The sequence below is a fragment of the Engystomops pustulosus genome, chromosome 3, assembly GCF_040894005.1.
Source record: "Engystomops pustulosus chromosome 3, aEngPut4.maternal, whole genome shotgun sequence".
Lineage (NCBI taxonomy): Eukaryota > Metazoa > Chordata > Amphibia > Anura > Leptodactylidae > Engystomops > Engystomops pustulosus.
In genome coordinates this window covers 46,152,781-46,166,724 of record NC_092413.1, presented here as the reverse complement: position 1 = coordinate 46,166,724, position 13,944 = coordinate 46,152,781, and positions in this window count along the sequence as shown.

Here is a 13,944-nt window from a genome sequence, read left to right as displayed (position 1 = left end):
TTCGCCCCCATGGGGACTCCTTGTGTTTGTAGGTAAAATTTGTTGGAAAACATGAAATAGTTATGGGTTATGAGATGATGCGTTACCTGTATGATGTATTCTTTCAAATCAGGGGAGTAATTGCTGTATGTATTAAGATGAAGCTCCAACGCTCTGATGGCTACTGTGTATGGAATAGAGGTGTAGAGAGAAACAACATCGCAGCCTAACCAATGATGATGATCACGCCAAATATGCTTGTTGAGATTTCTAAGAACATCAGAGGAGTCCTGGAGATAACCCGGAACTCTCTTAACTAGAGGTTGTAAAAGAGTGTCTAACCATTCTCCCATTCTTTCATTGATGGAACCCATGCCAGAAATAATAGGTCTCATGGGAGGTAGTGAGACATTCTTATGGGTCTTGGGTAACCCGTGTATGATGGGAATCAACGGTTCCCGTACATGTAAGTAGTCACTTTGTTTGTGTGTAATGACACCGAGAGAAACACCTTCATTGATAATGTTCAGAAGTTTTTCATTGAAAATTTTTGTGGGATTACAACTTAATTCCCTGTAAACATCTTGATCAGCAAGTAAAGATAAGATTTGGGAACAGTAAAGAGATTTGTCCATAAGGACAACCGTCCCCCCCTTGTCCGACATCTTGACAATTAAGTCAGTATTATTTTTGAGTTCGGTCAAGGCAAGGGACTGTTGTGGTGATAGATTACCCCTTACAGAGCGAGCCTGATTATGTTTAAGGCTCCATAGGTCACGCATGATCCGTTCCTGAAACGTTTTCATGGAAGCGGTGCGCGACTGTAGGGGATAAAAAAAAACCGTTGCTGAGTTTGAGATCATCAGAGTGGTTGACATAATAGTCATTAGAAGAAGTAGTATCGAGTGATATCAAATTTAGCAAAGTGAGTTGTTCCTGAAAACCAAAATCACTGAACAAATTGTAGTTAAGGTTAACATTAGAGTTAGACAGATTGCATTCAAAATTGACATTAGTCTCAACATTAGGTGTACAGGATGAAATGTCATCATCCGTGAGAAAATGTCTCTTGACAGTAAGATCCCGGACGAATTTGTTGATGTCACACACTGTAGAGAAAAAATTGAAATTGTTGGTGGGAACAAAGTTCAGACCTAGTGAAAGAACCTCTATTTGTTCTTTAGTTAGATGGTGTGATGATAAATTCAGAACATCCACAGATGAATTTTTTACTATTTCTGACTCCGAAGTTTCATCAGCGCTGTATCGGGAGTGCTTGTGCTTGCGCCCATCTCTCCGTTTTTTGCTGGAGTGGAGCCATCCTGTGATAATTTCTTACGTTGGTTTCTTTTAGGTTTCCTGTAGTAAGAGGATTTATGTTGAGATGTTTCACCTGAAGTATGGTCTGATGCACCATCTGAAGAGTCAAGTTCTGAGGAGGTGAAATTGACATGGCTTGCTGATTTAGCATAGTTGCCTCGTCTTTTAAGGATGGATTTGGGCGTTTTAATGGGACGTTCCCAACGCCCCCACTCATATACTTGATTTTGTGCATAATCAAAGGTGTCCCTTTGGAATTTATTTTTCTTGGTTACCATAATTTCATCCTCCGTTTTAGCAACAGCATTTTTAATTTTATCCATTTGTTCATTAAAATTGGAAATGAGAGTGTCATTTTTAAGAGTATTTTGTAACGTGATAATTTCCTCTTTGATTTGGTTGAGCTTGTCTTCCTCATATTTCATGATAAGGTGCATAAGTGCAAAAGAACATTCTGATAGTTTCTCATTCCACTCTTTGATGAAATCTGTGCAATAAATGTGTGTGGGTATTTTCTTAAGGCGTAAGCCTCTAGGTATCATATTTTTGACTGTGTAATTCTGGAGAGTAGTAAAATCCCACCATACTTTAGTTTCTTGTATGCACAACTTTTCAAGAAGCTTAAAAGTAGTGTCTCCACTTACTTGTAATGGGGTTGCAGTATTCTGATCAGAAAAAACCGATGCAGCTTTGGCATGACGGGTTTGTTCCAAGGTATCCATCCTTATAACACCTGGTATAAGTCAGCACAGATGAGATGAAACCGATGTTATCCCAAGACGTCTCAAGGATATAGAATCATAAGACCGTGGGAGCACGAACAAGGCTGGAGAAAACAAGGAGTGCGGAAGGTAGTCCAGCTCAAACCACGTGTGGAATGCTGTATGTTGGAGAGCACGGGTCCTCACCCCAGACGAGTAGAATCCACAATGCCAAGAAAATGATCCAGCTCAAATCCAGTTGAGTAACAGCATAAAATAGTTTCTTTATTTAGTCCAATGTTAAAAGAGACATGGGAAACAGTAAGAAATCCAACACGTTTCAGACGCTCTCGGCGTCCTTAGTCATAATAATCAGCACCATATACTAAAAACAGGGAGAAACTGAGAACTGTTGAGGAAGAGCTTCGTGTGTGTCTTTACACCATTCCTGCCAGGATATCCCTTTTGTGTTTATCGAAACAGGCCCAGGTTAAAATAAATTTAGAATCTATATTTTTAACTATATGTATAATATGACTGTTTTAGTGTCATTTTGTGCTATTTTGGTTGGTGGTGTGCCCCAGGATTATCTAAGTATAAAAACTGTGCCGCGGCTCAAAAAAGGTTGAAAATCACTGGTGTAGTGTATGTAAGTGTGTGTAGCATGTATATGTGTCTGAATAAAATTGGAGCATATAAATGGACATCATTGTGATCCAGATACTGATTATGTACGAAAGCAAAAAAAAAGAGATTTGGAAAAATAAGTGCTAAGACAATCTGAGCCCATAGGTGAAACATATAATGTGCGCCAGGGAACACTGACATTTATCTTCCATTACATTGTGGATGCTAATTAGAGATGAGCGAACATACTCGTCCGAGCTTGATGCTCGTTCGAGCATTAGCGTACTCGAAACTGCTCGTTGCTCGGACGAATACTTCGCCCGCTCGAGAAAATGGCAGCTCCCGCCGTTTTGCTTTTTGGCGGCCAGAAACAATCACAAGCCAGGTGACTCTGCACTCCACCCAGCATGACGTGGTACCCTTACACGTCGATAGCAGTGGTTGGCTGGCCAGATCAGGTGACCCTGGGATAGACTAGTCGCTGCCCGCGCTGCTCGGATCATTCTGTGTCTGGTTGCCGCTAGGGAGAGAGCTGCTGCTGGTCAGAGAAAGCGTTAGGGTGTTCTATTAGAATAGTGTTAGGCAGGAGTGATTCAACAAGAACCCAACAGCCCTTCTTAGGGCTACAATAACGTTATACTTTTTTTTTTTTTGTTTGCTTGTGGCTGGGCTTGCTGGCACTAGTAGTGCAGCTAGTACCATATTGTGAGGAATTTGCAGGGGGACTTGCTACCGTTGTGTTTAGCTCTTAGTGACACACATATCCACCTCAAACACCAAAGTGGGAAAATTTATTAGGGGTTTGATTTCAATTAGGCACAGTCTGCCATTTCCTTTTTATTTTACGTTTATTTTTTCATAACTCAGCGTCATCTCATCAGTGTGCTTTCATACTTGGCTAGAAAATAGCCAAAGGAGAATCCAAACGGCTTACTTACGCCTACAATAGCGTTATATATATTTTATTTCTGGTTGATCTGCTGGTGGCTGTCCTTGCTGCAGTGCATATACTAGCCAATTGTCAGGAATTTGGAGTGAGACTTGCGACCGCTGTGTTTAGCGCTTAGTGACGCACATATCCATCGCAAAGACTGAAGTGGGAAAATTTATTAGGGGTTGGATTTCAATTAGGCACAGTCTGGCAGTTTCTTTTTATTTTACGTTTATTTTTTCATAACTCAGCGTCATCTCATCAGTGTGCTTTCATACTTGGCTAGAAAATAGCCAAAGGAGAATCCAAACGGCTTACTTACGCCTACAATAGCGTTATATATATTTTATTTCTGGTTGATCTGCTGGTGGTTGTCCTTGCTGCAGTGCATCTACTAGCCAATTGTCATGAATTTGGAGTGAGACTTGCGACCGCTGTGTTTAGCGCTTAGTGACGCACATATCCATCGCAAAGACCGAAGTGGGAAAATTTATTAGGGATTGGATTTCAATTAGGCACAGTCTGGCAGTTTCTTTTTATTTTACGTTTATTTTTTCATAACTCAGCGTCATCTCATCAGTGTGCTTTCATACTTGGCTAGAAAATAGCCAAAGGAGAATCCAAACGGCTTACTTACGCCTACAATAGCGTTATATATATTTTATTTCTGGTTGATCTGCTGGTGGCTGTCCTTGCTGCAGTGCATCTACTAGCCAATTGTCAGGAATTTGGAGTGAGACTTGCGACCGCTGTGTTTAGCGCTTAGTGACGCACATATCCATCGCAAAGACCAAAGTGGGAAAATTTATTAGGGGTTGGATTTCAATTAGGCACAGTCTGCCATTTCCTTTTTATTTTACGTTTATTTTTTCATAACTCAGCGTCATCTCATCTGGCATAGCAGTGTGCTTTCATACTTGGCTAGAAAATAGCCATAGCAATAGGATAGCATTGTTTGGTTTTAAAAACTAAAAAACACAAAAAAAAACTAAAAAACACAAAAAAACACAAAAAAAGTTAAAAAAAAATTAAAGTTATAACTTTCATTTTCAAAATGTTTAACCCGAGGGCTAGGGGTAGAGGACGAGGGCGGGGACGTGGGCGTCCAACTACTGCAGGGGTCAGAGGCCGTGGTCCTGGGCGGGGTGAGACACCACCTGCTGATGAGGGAGCAGGGGAACGCCGCAGAGCTACACTCCCTAGGTTCATGTCTCAAGTTACTGGGACTCGTGGTAGAGCACTGTTGAGGCCAGAACAGTGCGAACAGGTGATGTCGTGGATTGCCGACAATGCTTCGAGCAATTTGTCCACCAGTCAGTCTTCCACGCAGTCCACCCATGTCACCGAAATCGGCACTCCTCCAGCTCCTGCACCTCAGCCTCCTCCCCCCCAGTCTGCCCCCTCCCAGGAAAATTTGCCATTTGAACTGGCATACTCTGAGGAACTGTTTTCTGGACCCTTCCCACACTCACAAACCACTTGTCCGGTTGCTGCTGAGCAATTTTCCGATGCCCAGGTTTTCCACCAGTCGCAGTCTGTGGGTGATGATGACCTTCTTGACGTAGTGGAAGAAGTGTGTAAAGAGGTGTCCGACGATGAAGAGACACGGTTGTCAGACAGTGGTGAAGTTGTTGTCAGGGCAGGAAGTCCGAGGGGGGAGCAGACTGAGGGATCGGAGGATGATGAGGTGACAGACCCAAGCTGGGTTGAGAGGCCGGGTGAACACAGTGCTTCTGAGACGGAGGAGAGTCCTCGACCAGAACAGGTTGGAAGAGGCAGTGGTGGGGCCAGACGGAGAGGCAGGGCCAGAGCAGGTGCATCAGCGCCAAATGTGTCACGTAGTGAAGCTCCCGTGGCGAGGGCTAGATTTTCAGAAGTCTGGAGGTTCTTTAAGGCAGTGATTTTCAACCTGTGTGCCGCGGCACACTAGTGTGCCGTGACACATGGTTGAGTGTGCCGCGGGGAAAGATCCCCGAACTATGGTGCCCCCAGGGCCGGCGCCAGCACCTGGCAAACCCGGGCAAGTGCTGCTGGGAGGGCCCACTCGTGGCCAGATCTCATTTCCCCGCAGCCTGCCCGTGGCGGGTGCTGGCACCACAAAGCAGTGCTCCGCTTGCCGAAAGACGCTGCGTGGTGTAACCCCCATCCCCAGCAGCCTGGATGTGCCGGGTGCTAGCGCCGTGAAGTGCTGCAGGATGCTGCGTGTGAAGCGTTGTGCGTCTGCCGGCAGGAGGAGGAAGCTCCGGATCTGAGTAGAAGACTTAGGTGAGTACTATTCTTTTATTTTAAATGTCACATTTACTAGTCCATGGGGATGAGAAGGAGCTGTATATAATGAATGGGGGGGTGAGGCGTGAGGAGTGGGCCACATATAATGAACAGGGGGAGGTGTCTGAGGAGGTGGCCACATATAGTGAACGGGGGGGCGTGAGGAGCGGGCCACATATAATGAATGGGGGGGGGGGCTATGAGGAGGGGACTGTATATAATGAATGGGGGGCATGAGGAGGGGGCTGTATATAATGAATGAGGGATGAAGAGAGGACTGTATATAATGAATGGGGGGTGCATGCAGGGGGCTGCATGTAATGTTCGGGAGAAAAGGAGGGGGCTGCATAAAATGGGCGATGAGGGGGATGCATATAATCCATGTGGGGCTGCATATAATTAAACTATGGGTGGTGAGAGGGGCCTGGGCTGTATATAATTAATTCATGGGGGGCTGCATATAATTAATATTAATTATAATCATATTAATTAGTAAAGGGAGGCCGCTAGGGGCTTTTTATTAGTAAAGGGAGGCCGCTAGGGGCTTTTTATTAGTAAAGGGAGGCCGCTAGGGGCTTTTTATTAGTAAAGGGAGGCCGCTAGGGGCTTTTTATTAGTAAAGGGAGGCCGCTAGGGGCTTTTTATTAGTAAAGGGAGGCCGCTAGGGACTTTTTATTAGTAAAGGGAGGCCGCTAGGGACTTTTTATTAGTAAAGAGAGGCCCTAGGGGCTTTTTATTAGTAAAGGGAGGCAGCTAGCGGCTTTTTATCAGGAAAGGGAGGCCGCTAGGGGCTTTTTATTAGTAAAGGGAGGCCGCTAGGGACTTTTTATTAGTAAAGAGAGGCCCTAGGGGCTTTTTATTAGTAAAGGGAGGCCGCTAGGGGCTTTTTATTAGTAAAGGGAGGCCGCTAGGGGCTTTTTATTAGTAAAGGGAGGCCGCTAGCGGCTTTTTATCAGGAAAGGGAGGCCGCTAGGGGCTTTTTATTAGTAAAGGGAGGCCGCTAGGGGCTTTTTATTAGTAAAGAGAGGCCCTAGGGGCTTTTTATTAGTAAAGGGAGGCAGCTAGCGGCTTTTTATCAGGAAAGGGAGGCCGCTAGGGGCTTTTTATTAGTAAAGGGAGGCCGCTAGGGGCTTTTTATCAGGAAAGGGAGGCCGCTAGGGGCTTTTTATCAGGAAAGGGAGGATATCCCTTTTGTGTTCATCAAAACAGGCCCAGGTTTCACACTGAGTGATTAAAATAAATTAAGAATCTATATTATTAACTATATGTATAATATGACTATTTTAGTGTAATTTTGTGCTATTTTGGTTGGTGGTGTGCCCCAGGATTTTCAAAGTAGAAAAAGTGTGCCGCGGCTCAAAAAAGGTTGAAAATCACTGCTTTAAGGAAACACCGGATGACCGACGGACTGTGGTGTGCAACCTTTGCCAAACCAGGATCAGCAGGGGTTCCACCACTACTAGCTTAACTACCACCAGTATGCGCAGGCATATGAATGCTAAACACCCCACTCAGTGGCACCAAGCCCGTTCACCTCCGGCGGTGCACACCACTGCTCCTTCCCCTTTGTCAGCTGATAGTCAGCCCCCTGCCCAGGACCCTGGCACAAAAACCCCATCGTCGCCTCCACGATCCTCCACAGCATCCACCAGCGTTCAGCTCTCTATACCCCAGACGCTGGAGCGGAAACGTAAATATAGTGCAACCCACCCGCACGCCCAAGCCCTTAATGTCCACATCTCCAGATTGCTTAGCCTGGAGATGCTGCCCTATAGGCTAGTAGAGACCGAGGCCTTTCGCAACCTCATGGCGGCGGCCGCCCCTCGGTATTCGGTCCCCAGCCGCCACTACTTTTCCCGATGTGCCGTCCCAGCCCTGCACCAGCATGTGTCAGACAACATCATCCGTGCCCTGACCAACGCCGTTTCTGACAAGGTCCACCTGACCACGGACACGTGGACGAGTGCTGCCGGGCAGGGCCACTATATATCGCTGACGGCACATTAGGTTAACTTGGTGGAGGCTGGGACCGAGTCTGACCCTGCGGCTGGTCATATACTGCCGACGCCGAGGATTGCGGGGCCTACCTCGGTCCAGGTCTTTCAGGCCTACTATGCCTCCTCCTCCTCCCACCCCTCCTCCACCTCCTCCTCCGAACTACCATCCGTGGCCATGCCGCCATCAGTCGCTAGCTCTAGGCACAGCAGCAGTGCCGTCGCTAAGCGACAGCAGGCGGTGCTCAAACTGCTGAGCCTAGGCGATAAAAGGCACACCGCCCAAGAGCTATTACAGGGCATCACGGCGCAGACTGATCTGTGGCTGGCACCGCTGAACCTGAAGCCAGGCATGGTTGTGTGTGACAACGGCCGTAACCTGGTGGCGGCTCTGCAACTCGGCAGACTGACACATGTGCCATGCCTGGCCCATGTGTTAAATCTGATAGTTCAGCGTTTCCTCAAGACATACCCCAATCTGTCTGATTTGCTCACGAAGGTGCGCCGCATCTGTGCGCATTTCAGGAAGTCCAGCACAGATGCTGCCACTCTCAGGGCAGCGCAGCGCCGCCTCCAACTGCCCGCTCACCGACTGTTGTGCGACGTGCCCACGAGGTGGAATTCAACATTAACCATGTTATCCAGAGTTTACCAGCAGCGCAGAGCGATTGTAGACTGCCAGATGTCAACTTCCACCAGAACTGGTAGTCAGGTCAGTCAGCTTCCTCAAGTCTACAATGAGGAGTGGACGTGGATGTCTGATATCTGTCAGGTGCTGAGTAACTTTGAGGAGTCAACACAGATGGTCAGTGGCGATGCCGCCATCATCAGCCTCACCATCCCGCTGCTTGGCCTGTTGAAAAACTCTCTGATCAGCATGAAGTCGGAAGCTTTGCGCTCGTCACAAGAGACGGGGGAAGAAGATTCCCTTGTTGATAGCCAAAGCACCCTTAGGTCTGTTTCTCAGCGCATATCGGAGGAGGTGGAGGTGGAGGAGGATGAGGAGGAAGAGGAGGAGAATGTTGGTGAGACACAAGAGGGGACCATTGTTGAGTCCTTCACTGTTCAGCGTGTATGGGCAGAAGAAGAGGAGTTGGAGGAGTTGGAGGAGGAGGAAATGGACAGTCAGGCCAGTGAGGGGAGTGAATTCTTATGTGTTGGTACTCTGGCGCATATGGCAGATTTCATGCTAGGCTTCCTATCCCGTGACCCTCGCGTTCAAAGAATTTATTCCAGCACCGATTACTGGGTATTCACTCTCCTGGACCCACGGTACAAGCAAAATCTTTCCACTCTCATCCCTGGAGAGGAAAGGAGTGTGAGAATGCATGAATACCAGCAGGCCCTGGTGCACAAGCTGAAACAGTATTTCCCTTCTGACAGCGCTAGCGGCAGAGTGCGTAGTTCTGCGGGACAAGTAGCGAGGGAGAGTAGGCGAGCAGGCAGCTTGTCCAGCACTGGCAAGGGTACGCTTTACAAGGCTTTTGCCAGCTTTATGTCACCCCAGCAAGACACTGTCACCTGTCCCCAGTCTCGGCAGAGTAGGGCTGATCTTTACAGAAAGATGGTGAGGGAGTACGTAGCTGACCATACCATCGTCCTAAATGATCACACAGCTCCCTACAACTACTGGGTTTCAAAGCTGGACATGTGGCACGAACTGGCGCTGTACGCCTTGGAGGTTCTTGCCTGCCCTGCCGCTAGCGTGTTGTCCAAGCGGGTTTTCAGTGCAGCTGGTGGCATCATCACCGATAAGCGTACACGCCTGTCGACTGACAGCGCTGACAGGCTGACGCTTATTAAGATGAATAAAGCCTGGATTTCTCATAATTTCCAATCTCCACCAGGTGAAGGAAGCTCAACCTGAATAATTTATGCACTCCTCCTCTTCCTCATTTTCCTCCTTCTCCTCCTCTTTGTACACTAAAGCAGAGGAAACTGGCTATTTTTTGACAGGGCCCACTGGCTCTAGCTATAGTACTTTATGCATTTAATTTTTCTGGAGGGCCACCTACCCGGTCCTCTGTTTTAAACAATTTTTGGGAGTGCCACATACAGGCACTCAATCTATTCAATTTTTCTGGAGGGCCACCTACCTGCTCCTCTGGTTTGAAAACTTTTTTGGACTGCCACATACAGGCACTCAATCTATTCAATTTTTCTGGAGGGCCACCTACCTGCTCCTCTGGTTTGAAAACTTTTTTGGACTGCCACATACAGGCACTCAATCTATTTCATTTTTCTGGAGGGCCACCTACCTGCTCCTCTGGTTTGAAAACTTTTTTGGACTGCCACATACAGGCACTATCCAAATTAAATTGTCTCCATAGCAGCCTCCACACGTTGTCTCCATTGCTACCTCCAAAAGTCGTCCATATAGCTGCCTCCATACATCGTCCCCTTATCAAACGAGGTGTGTCAGGCAGAAATTTGGGTTGTTTTCATGGATTCCACATCAAAGTTGTTAACTTTCTCACCACCCTGCTGTGTTATCCACAAAATATACTGGCAAACTTTTATCATTTACCAATATTATTTCAGCGCTTCTTGCGCATCTGTTCACATTCCCCTCACCCGCCATATCCTAAACTTATAAGAACGCTACTACACTTGATCTTATACAAAAGGTTCTTAGAAGTGCTGTTTGGGGAGTAGCCTAGAGACAGGGGCTTGGATTGGCGAAAGCTCGCCTGGCAGCGGAGCGCCAGCTCCATGCGCATCATGCGCTTCTTGCGCATCTGTTTACATTCCCCCCACCCGCCATATCCCAAACTTATAAGAACGCTACTACACTTAACTTGGTGCAGGCTGGGACCGAGTCTGACCCTGGGGCTGGTCATATACTGCCGATGCAGAGAATTGCGGGGCCTACCTCGGTCCAGGTCTCAAAGGTCTAGTATACCTCGTCCTCCTCCCACCCCTCCTCCACCTCCTCCTCCTCCGAATTACCATCCGTGGCCATGGCGCCATCAGTCGGTAGCTCTAGGCACAGCAGCAGTGCCGTCGCTAAGCGACAGCAGTCGGTGCTCAAACTGCTGAGCCTAGGCGATAAAAGGCACACCGCCCAAGAGCTATTACAGGGCATTCCACATCAAACTTGTTAACTTTGTCGCCACCCTGCTGTGTAATCCACAAAATATACTTGCAAACTTTTATCATTTACCGATATTATTTCAGCGCTTCTTGCGCATCTGTTTACATTCCCCTCACCCGCCATATCCCAAACTTATAAGAACGCTACTACACTTGATCTTATACAAAAGGTTCTTAGAAGTGCTGTTTGGGGAGTAGCCTAGAGACAGGGGCTTGGATTGGCGAAAGCTCGCCTGGCAGCGGAGCGCCAGCTCCATGCCAAGATCCAACTAACATAGTTTTAACTGCAGCACCTTTAATCTACTACTAGTTCACTGCCTCCATACATGGTCCCCTTATCAAACGAGCTGTGTCAGGCAGAATTTTGGGTTGTTTTCATGGCTTCCATGTTAACTTTGTCGCCACCCTGCTGTGTAATCCACAAAATATACTGGCAAACTTTTATCATTTACCGATATTATTTGAGCGCTTCTTGCTCACCTCCTTTGGTTCCTCTCTGCCACCCATTGGTTTGAGTCCATTTAGGGTATGTCGCCATGCCACTCTCTAGCCTGCCGCTGCTGCCGCTGCCTCTGCATGCCGTCCCCTATAGTGTCAGGGTCAATTATTGGATGTTTTACATGCTATCTAGCTTCATTCTGTCACTCTGTCATGGCCATGCTGTTGCCCATAATTTTGGCATAATGGTGCGATTAAGCAGCCTCAGAGGCATCCATGCATGCTGCCCCTGCTGTTTCCTGTCCATTTCCGTGGTGTTTCCATCCTTTTCTGAGGTTCCCAGGTGTTTGGCCAAGCTTCCCTGTGCAGAGCCTTGGTCCCCTTTAAAAATGCTCGAGTCTCCCTTTGACTTCAATGGGGCTCGTTATTCGAGACGAGCACTCGAGCATCGGGAAAAGTTCGTCTCGAATAACGAGTACCCGAGCATTTTAGTGCTCGCTCATCTCTAATGCTAATTAACAGAAATCTCAGATCTCTTGCAGTTGTGCCTTTTTTAAGAAATATGTAATTCTTTCCTACCTAAGATATTAAATTTTAAAGAATATACCGTATATACTTGAGTATAAGTTGAACTAAGTATAAGCCGAGACCCCTTATTTTACCACCAAAAACTGGGAAAACCTATTGACTCGAGTATAAGCCGATTGTGGGAAATGCATTGGTCACAGCCTCCCAGTATATAACCAGCAAGCCCCCAGTAGTATATAGCCAGCCAGCTCCCAGTAGTATATAGCCAGCCAGCCCCCTGTAGTATATAGCCAGCCAGCTCCCTGTAGTATACAGCCAGCCAGCCCCCTGTAGTATACAGCCAGCGTGCCTGGGAAGTATACATCCAGCCTGCCCCTGTACTATACAGCCAGCCAGCCCCATGTAGTATACAGCCAGCCTGCCCCCTGTAGTATACAGCCAGCCTGTCCCTTGCAGTATATTGCCAGCCCCCTGTAGTATACAGCCAACCCAGCCATCCCCCTGTAGTATATAGCCAGCCCCCTGTATTATACAGCCAGCCCCCTGTAGTATACCGTCAGCCACCTGTAGTATACAGCCAGCCCAGCCAACCCCCTTCAGTATACAGCCAGCCCCCTGTAGTATACAGCCAGACAGCACTTAACAAAAAAATCAACTTATATACTCACCCTTCGGCGGCACCAAGGGTCAGTGCGGCTCCGCAATGTCGACACGGCTCCTCTTCTGTCTTCCCCACAGCAGGCAGGGCTGACACGGCTACTGCTGACGTCATAGTATCCACCGGCCGTGAGATAACATGGCGGCGCCCTGCAGGCGCTCTGCTGGACATTATGCATACATAATTACATACATACATTAATAATATTCTCCCCATTGTAAAGCACAGCCAAATAACTAATGTGATCTGTGTGTCCATTATGTATTTATTACTACTTTGTAATCCACAGTATCAGAACGTCCAAAAATAGGGAAAATACTAAAAGAGTTAATACAACAGAAGGGAGACACTGATATAAAAAATGATGTAAGTTCTTTATCTTTAATTCTATATCAGACTATATTATTGAAACTTTTCTTGGATTCTTCTGTTACTTCCATTGTGGTCTAATACTGCCCTCTACAGCGGAGCCTCTGATACTGATCTGTTTATTGGGTATTATGAACAAAAAGGTTCACTTATTGGTAGTGATGGATGATATTCCATCTGCAATGTCACATGGTATTACTGCATCGGGGCTTAAGCTGAGTTACCTATATCCCAGCAGTTTTACAGTAAAGAATAAAAAATCATCAGTCAATATATTTTTAGAGGTTTTAATAAAACTAATCCTAAAAGGTAAAGAGCAGGGGTAAACCAAGCCTTTCTGCTGCCTGAGACGAACTAAAATTTGCAATCATTTCAGGGCATCTATGCCACTGACATGGCGCAGAAGCCCTGATAAATATCAACAATACTGCATATACAACAATATACAATACTGCCAGGGCCGGCTCCAGGTTTTAGTGGGCCCCTGGGCGACAGAGCCTTAGTGGGCCCCTCCGTAGGCCGCCCTCCAGTGGCCACACTGCCCCCCCTCCCCTGCGGACACACTGACTACCCCCCTTCCACCTGCGGACACACTGACCCCCCCCCCCCCCCTCCTCTGCGGACACACTGAACCCCCCCTCTCCCTGCGGACACTCTGAACCCCCCCCTCCAGAAACACTGAACCCCCCCCCCCCTGCTGACACAATGACCCCCTCCCCCCTCTCCCTGCAGACACACTGACCCCCTCCCTCCCCCCTCTACCTGCAGACACACTGACCCCCTCCCTCCCCCCTCTACCTGCAGACACACTGACCCCCTCCCTCCCCCCTCTCCCTGCAGACACACTGACCCCCTCCCTCCCCCCTCTCCCTGCAGACACACTGACCCCCTCCCTCCCCCCTCCGGGAAAGAAAAAAGAATTCACCTTTCCTGGTTCCCCCGGAGCAGCGGAAAAAACTTTTATTTCTTTGATCATTTGAACTTGGTGGTATTTTTTGGACTTTTCTCCATTTTTTTCCTGCGCTGTTGCCTTCTGAC